The sequence below is a fragment of the Protopterus annectens genome, chromosome 3.part1 (assembly GCF_019279795.1).
Source record: "Protopterus annectens isolate FY-2018-M chromosome 3.part1, PAN1.0, whole genome shotgun sequence".
Lineage (NCBI taxonomy): Eukaryota > Metazoa > Chordata > Ceratodontiformes > Protopteridae > Protopterus > Protopterus annectens.
This window is the reverse complement of record NC_056732.1, coordinates 1,314,102,234-1,314,115,905: the sequence shown is the minus strand read 5'-3', so window position 1 is coordinate 1,314,115,905 and position 13,672 is coordinate 1,314,102,234.

Sequence of the window (13,672 nt, the reverse complement as noted above, 5' to 3'; positions counted from 1 at the left end):
GCAGGAAACCAAACTTCTAGGAGTTATCATTGACAATAAACTTTCATTCAACCCCCATATACAGCAAAATATAAAGAAAACTCATCAAAACTGGGACTGTTATATAGAAACAAACATTTCTTTACTGCAGCAACCAAAACTACCTTTGCAAAAACATTTTTACTTCCCTCCCTTCTTTATGGTGCCCCATCCTAACTTACAAACTTCTACCATAAACAAGACGGAACAGTGCTACAACAAAGTTGCAAAGTTTGCCACAAACTCTAAATATAACACACACCACCGTAAACCACTCCTAGCATTAAACTGGCTTGAACTCCCCAACCAACTTGCCTTTATTCAGCTATCCACCTTGCACAACCTTATTTTCAAGCCTACTGCCTGCCCTGCACTATCCAATCTAGTCACACCTTATACACTAAATCGATCCCTAAGATCAGAAGACAAAAACTCTTAGCTATCTCAAAACTCACAAGAAAACCAGGTCACTCTCTGTATTCATACTCTATCTCTATACTTTGGAATTCACTACCTCTAGCTACCAGGTCTATGCCTGGCCTAACACATTTTAAAGCCTCTTTAAAAAATCATCTCAAAAATACATGGTTCTTCTCCTGCATAAAGCCTGCCTGATCCTCAGCACTTCCTCTTCTTGCACAATAGCCTCACCCTCCTCTTCTTTCACATTTCAATCCCTCACAGACTGCAAGATCCTAAGGCTCTTCTAACTCCTCGTCTGTTTCTATACAATATCCTGAAGCTACTTCTCAGGCTGTATTATTCTATTCTTTTTAACTCTCTCACTATCTTTCTGCATCACTAACTTTATGGCTATTATTTTCCTAACTGAAACTAACATTCTATTTATTTATTTCATGTACTATAGCAGTCAATGTCACACATTGCTTTTCCTACATACTATTTTTTTGGACACTACATGTATAGTTAGCATGACTATTATTGTCTATAATGTTTTTAACTCTATAGAATCATCTAGATGTGCAATATATATTGTAACATTTTGTAACATAGTTTGTTCTTTCAACTTATTTTGTATAGTATTTTTAGTGTGATTTGTACTGTATTGAATTTTACTGTATTTTTATTGTACTGCATGTCGAGCTTTTCTCGCCGGGCCTCTGCTGATAATGGGTTCTGTAGACCCAGTCAGACCACCCCAGTAAACAAATGTCAAATAAATAAATAAAATAAATATATAAGCTCAGTCTAACATCATATTGTAGATGGTCAGCAGAGGGTTGGCAGATAAGCCTATGAAGAATGCCAATGTTTTCTGCAAAAGAGGGTAATGACATGAGTTTTTTATGATACCGATCTCTTGTTCATTTATGAACCTTGCTGTTCCAGATCACTTAAACACATCTGTTATAGCCTCAGAACTTACTTTCAGCAGATGACAAGATTGAGCACACTCACTACTTTCAGAACAAAAAGTCTAGATCATACACAGCTATAAGTGTATGTACACATATATTTTTTTCTTAGAAAAAGCATACCCTTATATGCAATATATTAGTGTCTAATGCCTCATTTTAAGTATTAAATTGCTCCCTAACTAGTATTACTGTTACTTTGAAACAAATGCTGACATTACATTACTTCTATACTCCCACCCTTTATATTGCTATAATTTCTTCAGACACACCACACAATTCCTTACACTATTTTGTTTTGCTGTCCTTACCATCCCAGAAGCTCTTCACTCAGTCCAAACAACATATTCCATCAGTTCAACAAACATAATGCAGCAACAGGACACACAGACAAGCACACATACTTATACAAAAATGGGCACAAATGCCCCCCACATGCACATAGGCACACACACATTTGTCCCGCAGTGTTCCTTTTATACAGTGTGTAGTATTACAGAAGTCCAACAGCACCATCATCATGTGCATGCCATCAGGTAGCAGGATGGACAGCAGGACAGACCACTGTAATCACTTATCTGGCAGTACCCCAAACCATGGTGATGTAACTCACTGTGTAGTAAGCCTAAATGAGATACAGATCAGGAAGTTATGCATGAATGTGCAGTGCCCACAATACAGTTCTGTATTCCTCTGAACAGTATTGTCCATTTAAGCATTGCTAGCAGCAATGGCCCCATTGTCTACTTTTAAGAGCACAGTAGAGATGCACTTAAGCATATTGTGCATAGAGACACACATGTCAACTGTCCAGATTTTCGCAGGATGTACAGATTTTCCCTCATAGTGTTGGTTGTTCCTCATAAAGTTTATGTTTATCTGGCAAGTCAGTGAAGACTGAAATCAGTATATAAGGAAAGACATTTATGTTCCAGACTTCATTCCCTTCAGAATTTGTGCCAATGCAAAACCAGTTATTATAGCAACTTTTTTTAAGTTCATAAGACCACTATTTAAAATCAGTCCCTGATCATATGCCTTTGCTCCCCCAGTAGTTTTGGCTTTGTCCAGATGTCTTGAGGTTTAGAGGTATGTAGAGAGGGACTGCAGTGTACATTGCAAGCCGTGTCCTACATCTTATTCATCCTTGCAATGTGAAATTATTATTTTAAACATTGATTACATTTATTGGTTAAGCATTTATTTGTCATGGCACTACTCTATGTGACCCAATCAAAGCAAAGTACAATTACACAGTTTTAGGATCTCAAAGTAAACAGCAAACCATACAACCAAAAACTACGTAAGCATCAATAAATATCCAAACTCTTTTTTCTCTCAACAATAACTTGAAAACTTTTCTTGTTACTGCTGTGAAATAAAGGCTAAGTGACTCAATTAGACATAACATAGTACGTAAACAATACAATAAAAAGGAAATGATAATTTTGGAGGAAACTGTTTGAACTATTACATCACAGCTCACCTTCTGTCAACACTGCTTTTCTCAGGTGAACAGCAAAATAGGTGTTATGAGAATGCTTGTCCTTTCACTTTATATCTTGTGCTGGTGACTACTCTGCTCTGTTGTCCGATCGAACTCCAACTCCACTCCAAACAAGTACTGCTGCTGTGCTGACTCCTTAGCTGTTTCCCGGTCTCTTTTTCCCAGCATGGGAAGAGAGTGAGAAGAGAACCAAATCACCTAATCACTATCCATCCAGCCATCCACGTCACATACATGACTGTGGATGTGGCAGTCCGATCCCCTTCCACTTTACCATGGTTACAAACCTCATAGACTTCTGGGCATCTTACACTTATGCCTTCTCTTCTTAATCTGGCCTGATTTTGCAGCAGTCCAGATTTAAAGAAACTATTTTTTTTTTCTAAACCCGGAACTCGCCGAGCACGCATGTGCGGTTCGAGTTCTGGGACTTTAACAGCGAGTCAGTCAGACTCACAGGTCGCAGCTAAAATATATATTTTTTTTAAATGTTACTCTTTTCTTTTTCTTTATTTATTTTCCTTTTACATGTGGGGGGCTGCAGTCCGATGGCATGAGCCGCCACTGGTTTTTAGTGACAAAGAAAGAAAATGCTTGGAGACCAGGTCTGGATCTTCTTTCCTAAATTTATTTGTGATAGTGCCCAGATTAAAACTTATGTCACTTCACAACCTGCTACCTGTTTTTCCTCTTTCAAGTTTCCTTGTAACATTAAAATTAAAAGCTACTTATCATCACAATCCTATTCATCCAGACTTCATGCATGTCTTAAGTGTTTGTGTGTCTGGATTTTATCAGTTCTCTGCCTTACCCTTTGGACTATCCCTGCATCCAGAGTGCTCAAAAAGTGTCTAACTCCAGTTATAGATATTTCCAGGCTACAGCATATCCACATTTACCTATATTTAGATGACTTGCTTGTCAATGCAGAGTATTTTTCAAAGTGTCTCTTGAGTGATAGATCTCTTACACACGTTTGGATTCCAAAAGAACATTTGAAAGTCTTTCTTGACTCCTTCTCACAAGATTATGTTTCTGGGATTTCAACTAGACACCACAGTTCAAAGAGCTTTTCCTCCATAGGAGAAATTAAATCTAGATGTGTTTCTAGTGTTTTCCACTCAGGAGTTGGTCACTGAGAAAGAATAACTCAGGATTATGGGTCTCATGACTTCTATGATTCTCATGATACCCTATCAAGACCTGGCATGAGAAAGATACAGTGGTATCTGAAGTCTCTTTGGTCCCATCACCAACACTCCTTGCCTTTTCAGATCCCAGTGCTGGGGGGGGGGGGCGCTTCCAGAAGGGAAATCACTTGCAGGAGACAACAGATATCCCTAAATCTAAGTTCTCCTTTTCTCCTTATCCCTCCCTGTTCCAAACCAGTCAGTCACCATAGACATTTCCAACTTTGCTTGGGGAGCAGTTTCAAGAGGGATAAAAGTGCAAGGTGTGTGGATGTGTAGGACACTAAAGACATTTGCAAGCAAATTAATGTAAAACAGATGCTTTCCCTGATTGAGACACTCAACTCTCTGAATTATCTTTGGTCTTTGTGACCTCTTAAAGTTGTTTTAGACAATACCACAGTCATGTGGTACATCAACAAGCAAGGAGGATCCAGATCATGCCCCCATCTGCAGACTGTCCATGTTAGCTTGGGCTATAGCTTCACAAAACCATCTCACTCTACAGCATCCTACATTCCATCAGAGCAAAACAGTATGGCAGACAAACTGAGATGGACAAGGGCAGACCATCACAAATGGAAACTAGATCAGGGGTCTTCCAAGATTTGACCCATCTGATGGGAGTTCTGCATGTATACCTCTTTGCCTCCTTTCTGAACAATCAGCTGGCAAGATTCTGCTCCAGGACTCAATGTAAAAAGACCTGGAAGACAGATGCCTTTTCTTTCCCTTGGATGGGAATGTTTCTGTATGCTTTTCCACCATTTACTAATATCCAAGGTACTTCTGAAAATTCAGAAGGAATCTTCAAAGATCATTGTGGTTACTCTCATCTGGCACAGACAACCATGGTTCTGTCATCTTTTGCAAATGGCTAGGGGCAATAACCGGGTCTATATTACATGATTGAATGTTTAGGTGATTGAACACCTAAACGTCGACCCGTAAATGTCAAACGCTGACAATCGCGAATGGCCATTTACATTAATTTTTTCCCTGGGAAAATTTTTGCTTGGCCATCATTGGTAATTTGCACTTTTTCCCAATGTAGAGCAATCTCGGAGTTGTTATATTTAGTTAGAGAATGTGTAGGGGGTCTGGGGGGCAAAGCCCCCCCACTTAATTATTCTTTAAATGTTTGCTTTGTTTCCTATGACCAAGCAAATTTTTTCTCAGGGAAAAAATTTGTGTAAATGGCCATTCACAGTTTTAAGGGTTCGACATTTACAGGTCGACGTTTAGGTGTTCGATCACCTTAACATTCAATCACGTAATATAGACCCCAATAAACACAAGCTTTCTCACAGACTGGATCTACTCACATAAGAACAGGGGTGTTTGATGTACCCAACCTCAGTTAACCTCAAATGACTGTCTGGTGAATAGGATCTTAATTCACTTTAGGCACCTTTTTATTGAGGACATGTAGCAGGTACTAATGGAGGCAGGAAAGCCCGCTACTAGAAAATCATATATTAGCAAATGGAAAAGGTTTTCTAGTTGGTGCCAAGAATATAACCAGCACCCATTCAGATCTAGTTGTTCTCTGATTTTACAATATTTGTATGAAATACAATTCTATGACCTTTCTTCCTCCTTTATCAAGGTTCATTTATTGGCCATTTCAGCATGTTTGCCCATGGATCCTCTGCTTGCAATGCATTCTAATTTCAAAATGTTTTTGAAAGGGGTTTTGCATAACAGACATCCAAGAAAAACAGTGCCCCCTTGTTTCAGATCTTAATTTTGTGTTAGAGAAGAGAACACTTATTCAGTTTGAACCAGCTAACCTGGCTGACAAGAAGTTCATAACATGGTAAACAAGTTTATTGATGGCTCTGACCTCTGGAAAAAAAAAACTATTATTATTATTATCATGTTTAGTCATACTGTATAAATAAATGTTCATAAATTCACTTATTCAAATGTCCCGCCATTTTCCCAATCTAAAATGCGGTATAATGCCCACTTGTGGTCAAATAAACCACTCCAGTTATATTACAACTGTAATGCCTTGCTGCGCAAATAGTTTTACAGAAATTAGAAATAAAAATATGTAGGGGCAATAATTATAGCATCCACATGTATACGCTCCAATCTTTTGGCATCATGAGCTGTCATAGATGTTGTTCCCTAAAAAGGTTTTGATATTTCTACCAGTTTTGTAAACAAAAAGTTTTGACCTGACCTTCTCAAACTCTCAAAATTTATAGCTGCCTTTCAATTTTTATTAAAAATTCAGTGAAAGTCATGGTTATCTACATAGTATTTCAAAACCATGTCATTATTAAAAATCAACATTTTTTGTATCCTAATCTTCCTGTTACAGGTATCACTATATTATAAAATAGGCTTACATTTCTCGGCCCCATTATTATTTATTTCCATTTAAACCTCTCTTAATAAGGAAAATGGGTAGTTTCTCTGTTTTAATATATTGATAAATTCATTAGCCTCCTCCTGAAAGTTTTGACTAGCCTAGATAATCTTACTAACTGACCTTAAACCAGAGTTCTTTTTTGCTAAATTGGGTGACAGGTAAGTATCAACTGCAAAATGTTGGCCTGTGAGACAGGTTTGATCCCAGTTCATCTCCATCTTTGCTTTTATAAATAATAATAATAATTTCTAAATAATTAATAGCCTGCTTAGAAAAAAATGTATAGGTACATTGTAAAAAGAAGTAGTAGTCTGGCCTAACCAACCAAAAATGAAAGTAATGCAATTTCATTACCTGGCCATATAAAAATTTCATTAACATAGCTTAAAGTTTCACTTTTTCATCATTTAATTAGGGAAAAAAGATACAATTCTTTGGAATAGGACAGCACAAGGTCAGCAAATATGTGTGTGCATGCCACCTCCATTGTAACACCTGAAATTGTGTTACAAAATGTCAAGTACAACAAGAAAAAAATATTTTTAAGATTAATCCCACTAAATTACAGATGTTAATTTCATGATTAGAAATCTTTTCAAATTTCACCAACATTTCTTGAAACCATTGCAAGCCAGTTTCACAAGGAGCACATGTAAAAAGATATATCACCATTGACAAAACTTTAGTTTCTGGCCCTTTTTGACTTCTCACTTTTTTCTAAAAAGTCGCACAAGGCTTTTAAGGCATATGAGAGCAAGCCATAAGTACTTTTCAACTTTAAGTTTATATAATTTCCAATGCTTTTAAGACATATGAGAGCAAGCCATAAGTACTTTTCAACTTTATGTTTATATAATTTATATAATTTCCAAGAGATTCTGTTTTAGAACCTCCTCATGCAATAATAGTGTGAAAAGGTAAATGGTTAATGTTTTCATAAACTTTAAGAAGTCCAATAATGTAAAGAATCTTGGAATATTTAATGCTCAAGAATTCAAACACTTTTATGGTAATTAAATTATCTCATATTAATTCTCTTAAACATAAATCAGTCCCTTTTGTATTTTTCGCACATTTTATTAGTGGTGATCATATGATAAAATTATCAGAACAAAAGTTATCTAACACTATTTGAGCAATTTCATCAGAAATGAAAACTGCTCAACTAAAGTGTTCATTATTACCACCCTTACACTCTTGTCAGTCTTCATAAAGTTTAATAATCGAAGATTAAGGAATGAGCTTCCCCTTATAATCAAAACAAGTTATCACTGTTGTGTATGCATCTATCAATCTATCAATATCTATCGCTCTATCTGCCTTTCTCTATATAGATGAATACATTTACTTCTGTATGTACATACATCAACATACATAAACTTACATACCCATAAAGACACACACACACACACACACACACACACACACACACACACACACACACACACACACTATGTAGAAGCAGAAAGTATCAATTTAGAATTATGGCAGCCTAAATTCTTGAAAAGTAGTAGGATATAAGACTTCCAAATAAATAAAGTAAGGATTCCAAAGACATGCATCTAGAGCATTTCTCCCCGGGCCTCCACTGAAAACAGGCTCTGTGGAACCTAATCGGATTTTCCCAGTCAACAAATGTTAAATATAAGCTTAACAACTGACCTATAAATCTTGTTTCCTGTAAAACTCACCAGGCAGCTCATCTAAACCTGTTCCTTTACCTTTCAAAATGTTATCAGTCTGTGTTATATTCATAGTCTTTTTTAAAGACAAACTCCAATTTTTCCATTCCAACATTCGCTAATTCCTGACTCTCCGATCTGTCCTTCATAAATGTAACAAATAATCTTCTTCACTATTTTCACCATCCCTGGTATTTATAAACATAAGACACCATTGCATATGGTGGCAATTTCCTTGCAGGATGATCAGCTTATGCCATTTATGAACAGTATGTGTTGTATATAATAGGTCACATATGCATGTTCATGAATTAGGAGCCACCTTCTTCCATACTGGCAGTGGAAGCATAACATAGGATACCAATGTGGACAGTGCAAGTCTATGATAGTAAGCAAACATAGTATGCATGCAATACTTACAGGCTATAAGGAATTAGGATAAGGATATGTGCCAATATGGTTCATTATAGGAAGACAGTAAAATGAAGTGAACACAAGTCTCCCTACAGCTTTAAACAGGCACACAAAGAGCACATATTACACTAATATAAACATGCAATTACTTTTATAAACTTATAACCATAGTAAAACACAGGAGTGCACAGGAGAACTATCTTACAAAAGCAATATGTATATAAATTAATATGCTGGTTAAATAAAAGATGTTGGATATGTTAAACAACATGGACAGATACACTAGAGTTTCACATAACGAAATCAACATAGCCCATAGGAAGATTAATTTTATTCTTAAAGAACTGGTTGACGAAGACATGATTAGTCAAGATATCTATCATTTTTTAATTATGGACAAACCAATAGTACCATCTATTTTTGGTATACCCAAGGTCCATAAGGATGTGGATAACCTGCCACTCAGACCAATTGTGGCAGCCACTGGGTCTAAAACTTACCCTTTGGCTAAATATTTGGACCTAAGGTTAAAAAGGGTCTGAGCAGGCAGGCATTCTGAAGGACTCTTGGGATTTTTTGAGAAGTATCAACATTGACCTATATAGTGGCGAACACATCTTTGTTACTTTAGATACCCAGGATTTATTTAATGTTGTTCCTCACAAGTTAGGGCTAGAATGGTTTGAAGAAGCTCTTAGAACCAAAGGAAGTTTTGACAAAAACAGTATCTTAGTGTTCATAGATTTAATGCATTTGGGACTAAGACACAATTTTCTGTATTTTGAGGGTGAGTTTTTTAGGCAGTCAAGTGGAGTAGCCATGGGGGCCAGTTGTGCCCCCATGTACGCTAACTTGGTATTGTCCATTTGGGAAGAGCAGTTTGTTTTTTATTCTGTATATTCTCAATATTGGAAATACTATCAACGTTACTTGGATGATATTTGTATGTTTTGGACTGGACCTGAGGAGAAACTAATAGAATTTATCGAGTACGTCAATAGTACTACTGACTTCCTTAAATTCACCCATAGCTTTTCTAGGGAACACTTACAATATTTGGATGTGATGATTGAAAAGATACCTGAAGTCAGAAAATGTAAGTCCAATGTTTATGGAAAAGTGACTTTTTCAAACTCCTACTTGTTTTACACTACTGCCCACCCTTTCAAACAAAATAAAGGAATTTTGAAAGGACAGTTCATTAGGAGTAGTGGGATGACGTCCCTTGATAGGGACTTTGACTTAGAAAGTAAGAAACTGAAAGATATGTTTTTGGAAATAAATTACCCCCTTGCTTTAATAGAAGAAGTATTGAATGAAGTAAAAAATGGGAGGGGGAGATTTAGTTCCATCTTAGGAGTATTGGAACACACTAACCAACATAGAGAATACCCCTACCCCAGACACAAATTGGAGTAGTAATTTCATCTTGAATTTCAGTACTGACACTTATTTGGTTAAATACATTATTTCTAGAAATTGGGGGAAGTTTGGGGTTTATTCTGACTTGGACTTGTTATTCAAGAACCCCCTGAAATTTACTTATAGGAATGGGAAAATATTAAGGAAATGTTGGAATATAGAAAACCAAAGCAGGGCAGGCAGAAGAAAGGCACTTTTAAGTGTGGGACTTCCTCCCAATGCTCACATGTTATACAGGGGGAGAGTTTGTATTTAATGGAGAGGAACACAAAGTTAGAAACTAACACATTCTCCAACTGTGACACCATGGGGGTTATATATATCACCATTTGTAAACCCTGTGGAGCCTTCTACATAGGGAAGACCACAAGGAAGTTTAAGAGGTGAATATATGAACATCTCTATGACATTAGTAAGCAAGACACTAATAATGCACTATTTAGACACACCACACTTTCTAAAGATGCAGTTTTTGTTTTTTTTGTCATAGAAAAAAATAGAACAAGACCCTCGAGTTGGTCCCTGGGAGACAACGATAGAGTACAGGGAACTATTTTGTCAGTTGAGCTTGGAGGCCAACAGCGAACCAGGCTTGAATGACTATATTTCTTTAGCCCCTGTCCTTAAACTTAGATCTGCTAAACTATAATGCTTTTGTTGTTGTTTCTTTCGGCTTATCCCGGTTAGGGGTCACCACAGTGGAACTCCGGTCCGCTAATGTTTGGTAGTGGATTTTTATGTGCCGAGTTACCAGCCCTGATGCACAACCTTCAATGAAGGCATGCCTATTCACGCATGTCTCCACGCAGAAGACGCTCTAGCTTAGAATCGAACATGACAACGCCTTGCTGTGAGGCGACAATGCTACCGCAGCACCACTACCGCGGGTCGCATTATTTCTTGACCAGTAGATGGCAGTGTTTTACTAGCTCACCACAGTAGTTTTGTTTCAAAACAATTTAAAATTTTGGTGTAACACATCTTTTTTACTTATTTCTATTATATTACATTCGATGGCCTGCATTTTATGTATTTACATATTAATTATGTGATTCAATGTTTTTTAAAATCTGCTTTTTAAAAAATATGTTACTGTAACAAGTAACTATTTGTTTTAGGAGTTTTTATATTTGCATTTTTACAGTTGCACTTTGAATGCACTACATTCAGTTATACTAAATGTTTTAATTGGTTAATTGATTTGTCAATGGGAAGGGAGGGTTATTTAAGGGGATTACTAGCTTGGTTAACTATTTATTCTGATGAAGTCTAAGGACAAAAATGCAAGTTATTGTTTTATGGCATTAAATAAATCTTTTTGGTTGACTGACCTGAAGAGGCATTTTGTTTGCTGGTTCTGCAAGTGCTTTGGTTTGTAGTGCTTTTGGTACTGTTTCCAAGCACTTTTTCCTTCTCAGTTGTGTTTATTGACTATCCACCAGGTGACATACAGGTTTGTACCTATCTCTTGAGTTTGTCAACAATGTCTGAGTGGGGTATTGTCTCACATGCCTTGGCCAGGTCAGGATAGGCAGTGTGAACCATTTGACCCTCATCCATTGCTTTAGTGACCTTCTCAAAGAAGTCCACCATGTTGAGTAGGCATGACCTGCCCTTGATGAAAGCAAACTGGGTTGGGTCCAGTGTCTGGAAGTTTACTATAGCATTATTGATCATTTCCATGATAATTTTTCCTTGGCTTTGCATGTAAGATTAGTGAGATTTACAGATCTGTAGTATACATGGTCTGTAGATGGCCTACCTTTGTGCAGAGGGATGACTGTTGCTGATCTCCATTCATGAGACACCAAGCCTGTTTGGAGGCGACAGTTAAATATCAATTCCAGAGGTCCTCATAAGTCATGTTCATGCTATTTATAAGGCATCCTGAGATATTGCCTGGGCCTACTGATGCAGTGTTCTTGGCCTTAGAGAGAGCATTAAGGACCTGTTCCCTAGTGATAGCAGGGAGATGTATATTTGATGGTATTTCCTGAGGGAAGGTTGAGGGGAGAGAGGGTAAAGTTGGAGCTGAAGTTGTTGGCAAATAGGTTTGTATATCTTCTGGCTCAGTATAGATGGCTCCATTTACAATGAGCTCTGCACACAATTGTGCATTGTCTTTGAGGTTGTGGACACAACTTGCTGTGAGGGAAAGGTTAGTTTGCTTTTGCTTTCTTGTATTTTGTATATTTTATTCCCTTCTTCAATTTTGTATGTTGTGATTTGTCTACAGTACACTGTGTTTTACTTGTATTCTGCTTTAAATTACATATTCAGACAAGGAAATAGACCATAGCTGTGTCTCATGTGAGTCACATGGACATTAGAGCAGGTCAATTAAGGACTCACATAGAAGATAGAACTGGGCAATTAAGGATGATTGTTTGTGAGTTGAGGGTGGAGGTGTGAACTAAACTTTCTATTTAAGGGGCAAAATAAAATATTTCAAAGCTTTACTGAAAACTTCACCCAGACTCTACTGCAACTTACTGTGAGGGGAAAGGTTAGTTTGCAATTGCTTTCCTTTTTTGTGTTACTTTATTGCCTTTTTCTGTTTTGTGTCTTGAGATTTGTTTTCTTTACACTGTGTTTTACTTGCATTCTGCATTTAATTGCATATTAAAACTAGAAAAGAGGCCACAGCTCTGTCTCTTTTGAGTCACACAAAATTAGAACAGGTCAATTAAGGAGTCACACCTAAGACAGAACAGGTCAAGTAAAGTTAATTATATGTAAACTGAGGGTGGAGCTAGGAACTAAACCTTCTGTTTAAGGGACAAAATAAACATTTTAAAGCTTTACTGAAAAACCTTACCCACACTTTGCTACAACCTGCTATGGCAGAAAAGTTAGTTTGCTTTTGCTTTTTTGTATTTTGTATTACTTTATTGCCTTCTTCTGTTTCACATATTGTGATTTGTTTTATTTACAACGTGTTTTATTTGTATTCTGCTTCTAATTGCATATTAAAACTAGGAAAGAAACCACGGCTGTGTCTCATGTGAATCACACTGAAGTTTGAGCAGTTCAATTAAGGACTCACACATAAGATAGAACAGGTCAATTAGGATTAATTATACGTGAGCTGCGGGTAGAGCTCGGAACTAATCCTTGTATTTAAGGGGAAAAACAAAACATTTCAAAGCTTTACTGGAAAAGCTCACTCAGACCCTTTTACTACTTGCTGTAAGGGAAAAATTAGTTTGCTTTTGCTTTCTTGTATTTTGTATTACTTTATTGCCTTCTTCTATTTTTTATGTTGTAATTTATTCTCTTTACATTGCTTTACTTGTATTCTGATTTTAATTTCATATTAAAACTAGGAATGAGACCACACCTATGTTTCTTGTGACTCACACAAAAATTAGAGTAGGTCAATTAAAGAGTCACATAGAAGATGAACAAGATAATTGAGGTTAATCATATGTAAACTGAAGGTGAGGCTGGGAACTAGCCTTCTATTTAAGTGGCAAAACAAAACATTTCAAAGCTTTACTGGAAAAGCTCACCCAGACCCTCCTTCTACTTGCTGTGAGGGAAATGTTTGTTTTCTTTTGATTCCTTGTAGTTTGCATTGCTTTATTGCCTTCTTCTATTTTGTATATTATGATTTGTTTTGTTTACACTGTGTTTTACTTGTATTTTGCTTTTAATTGCATAGCAGTAAAAAGAACACA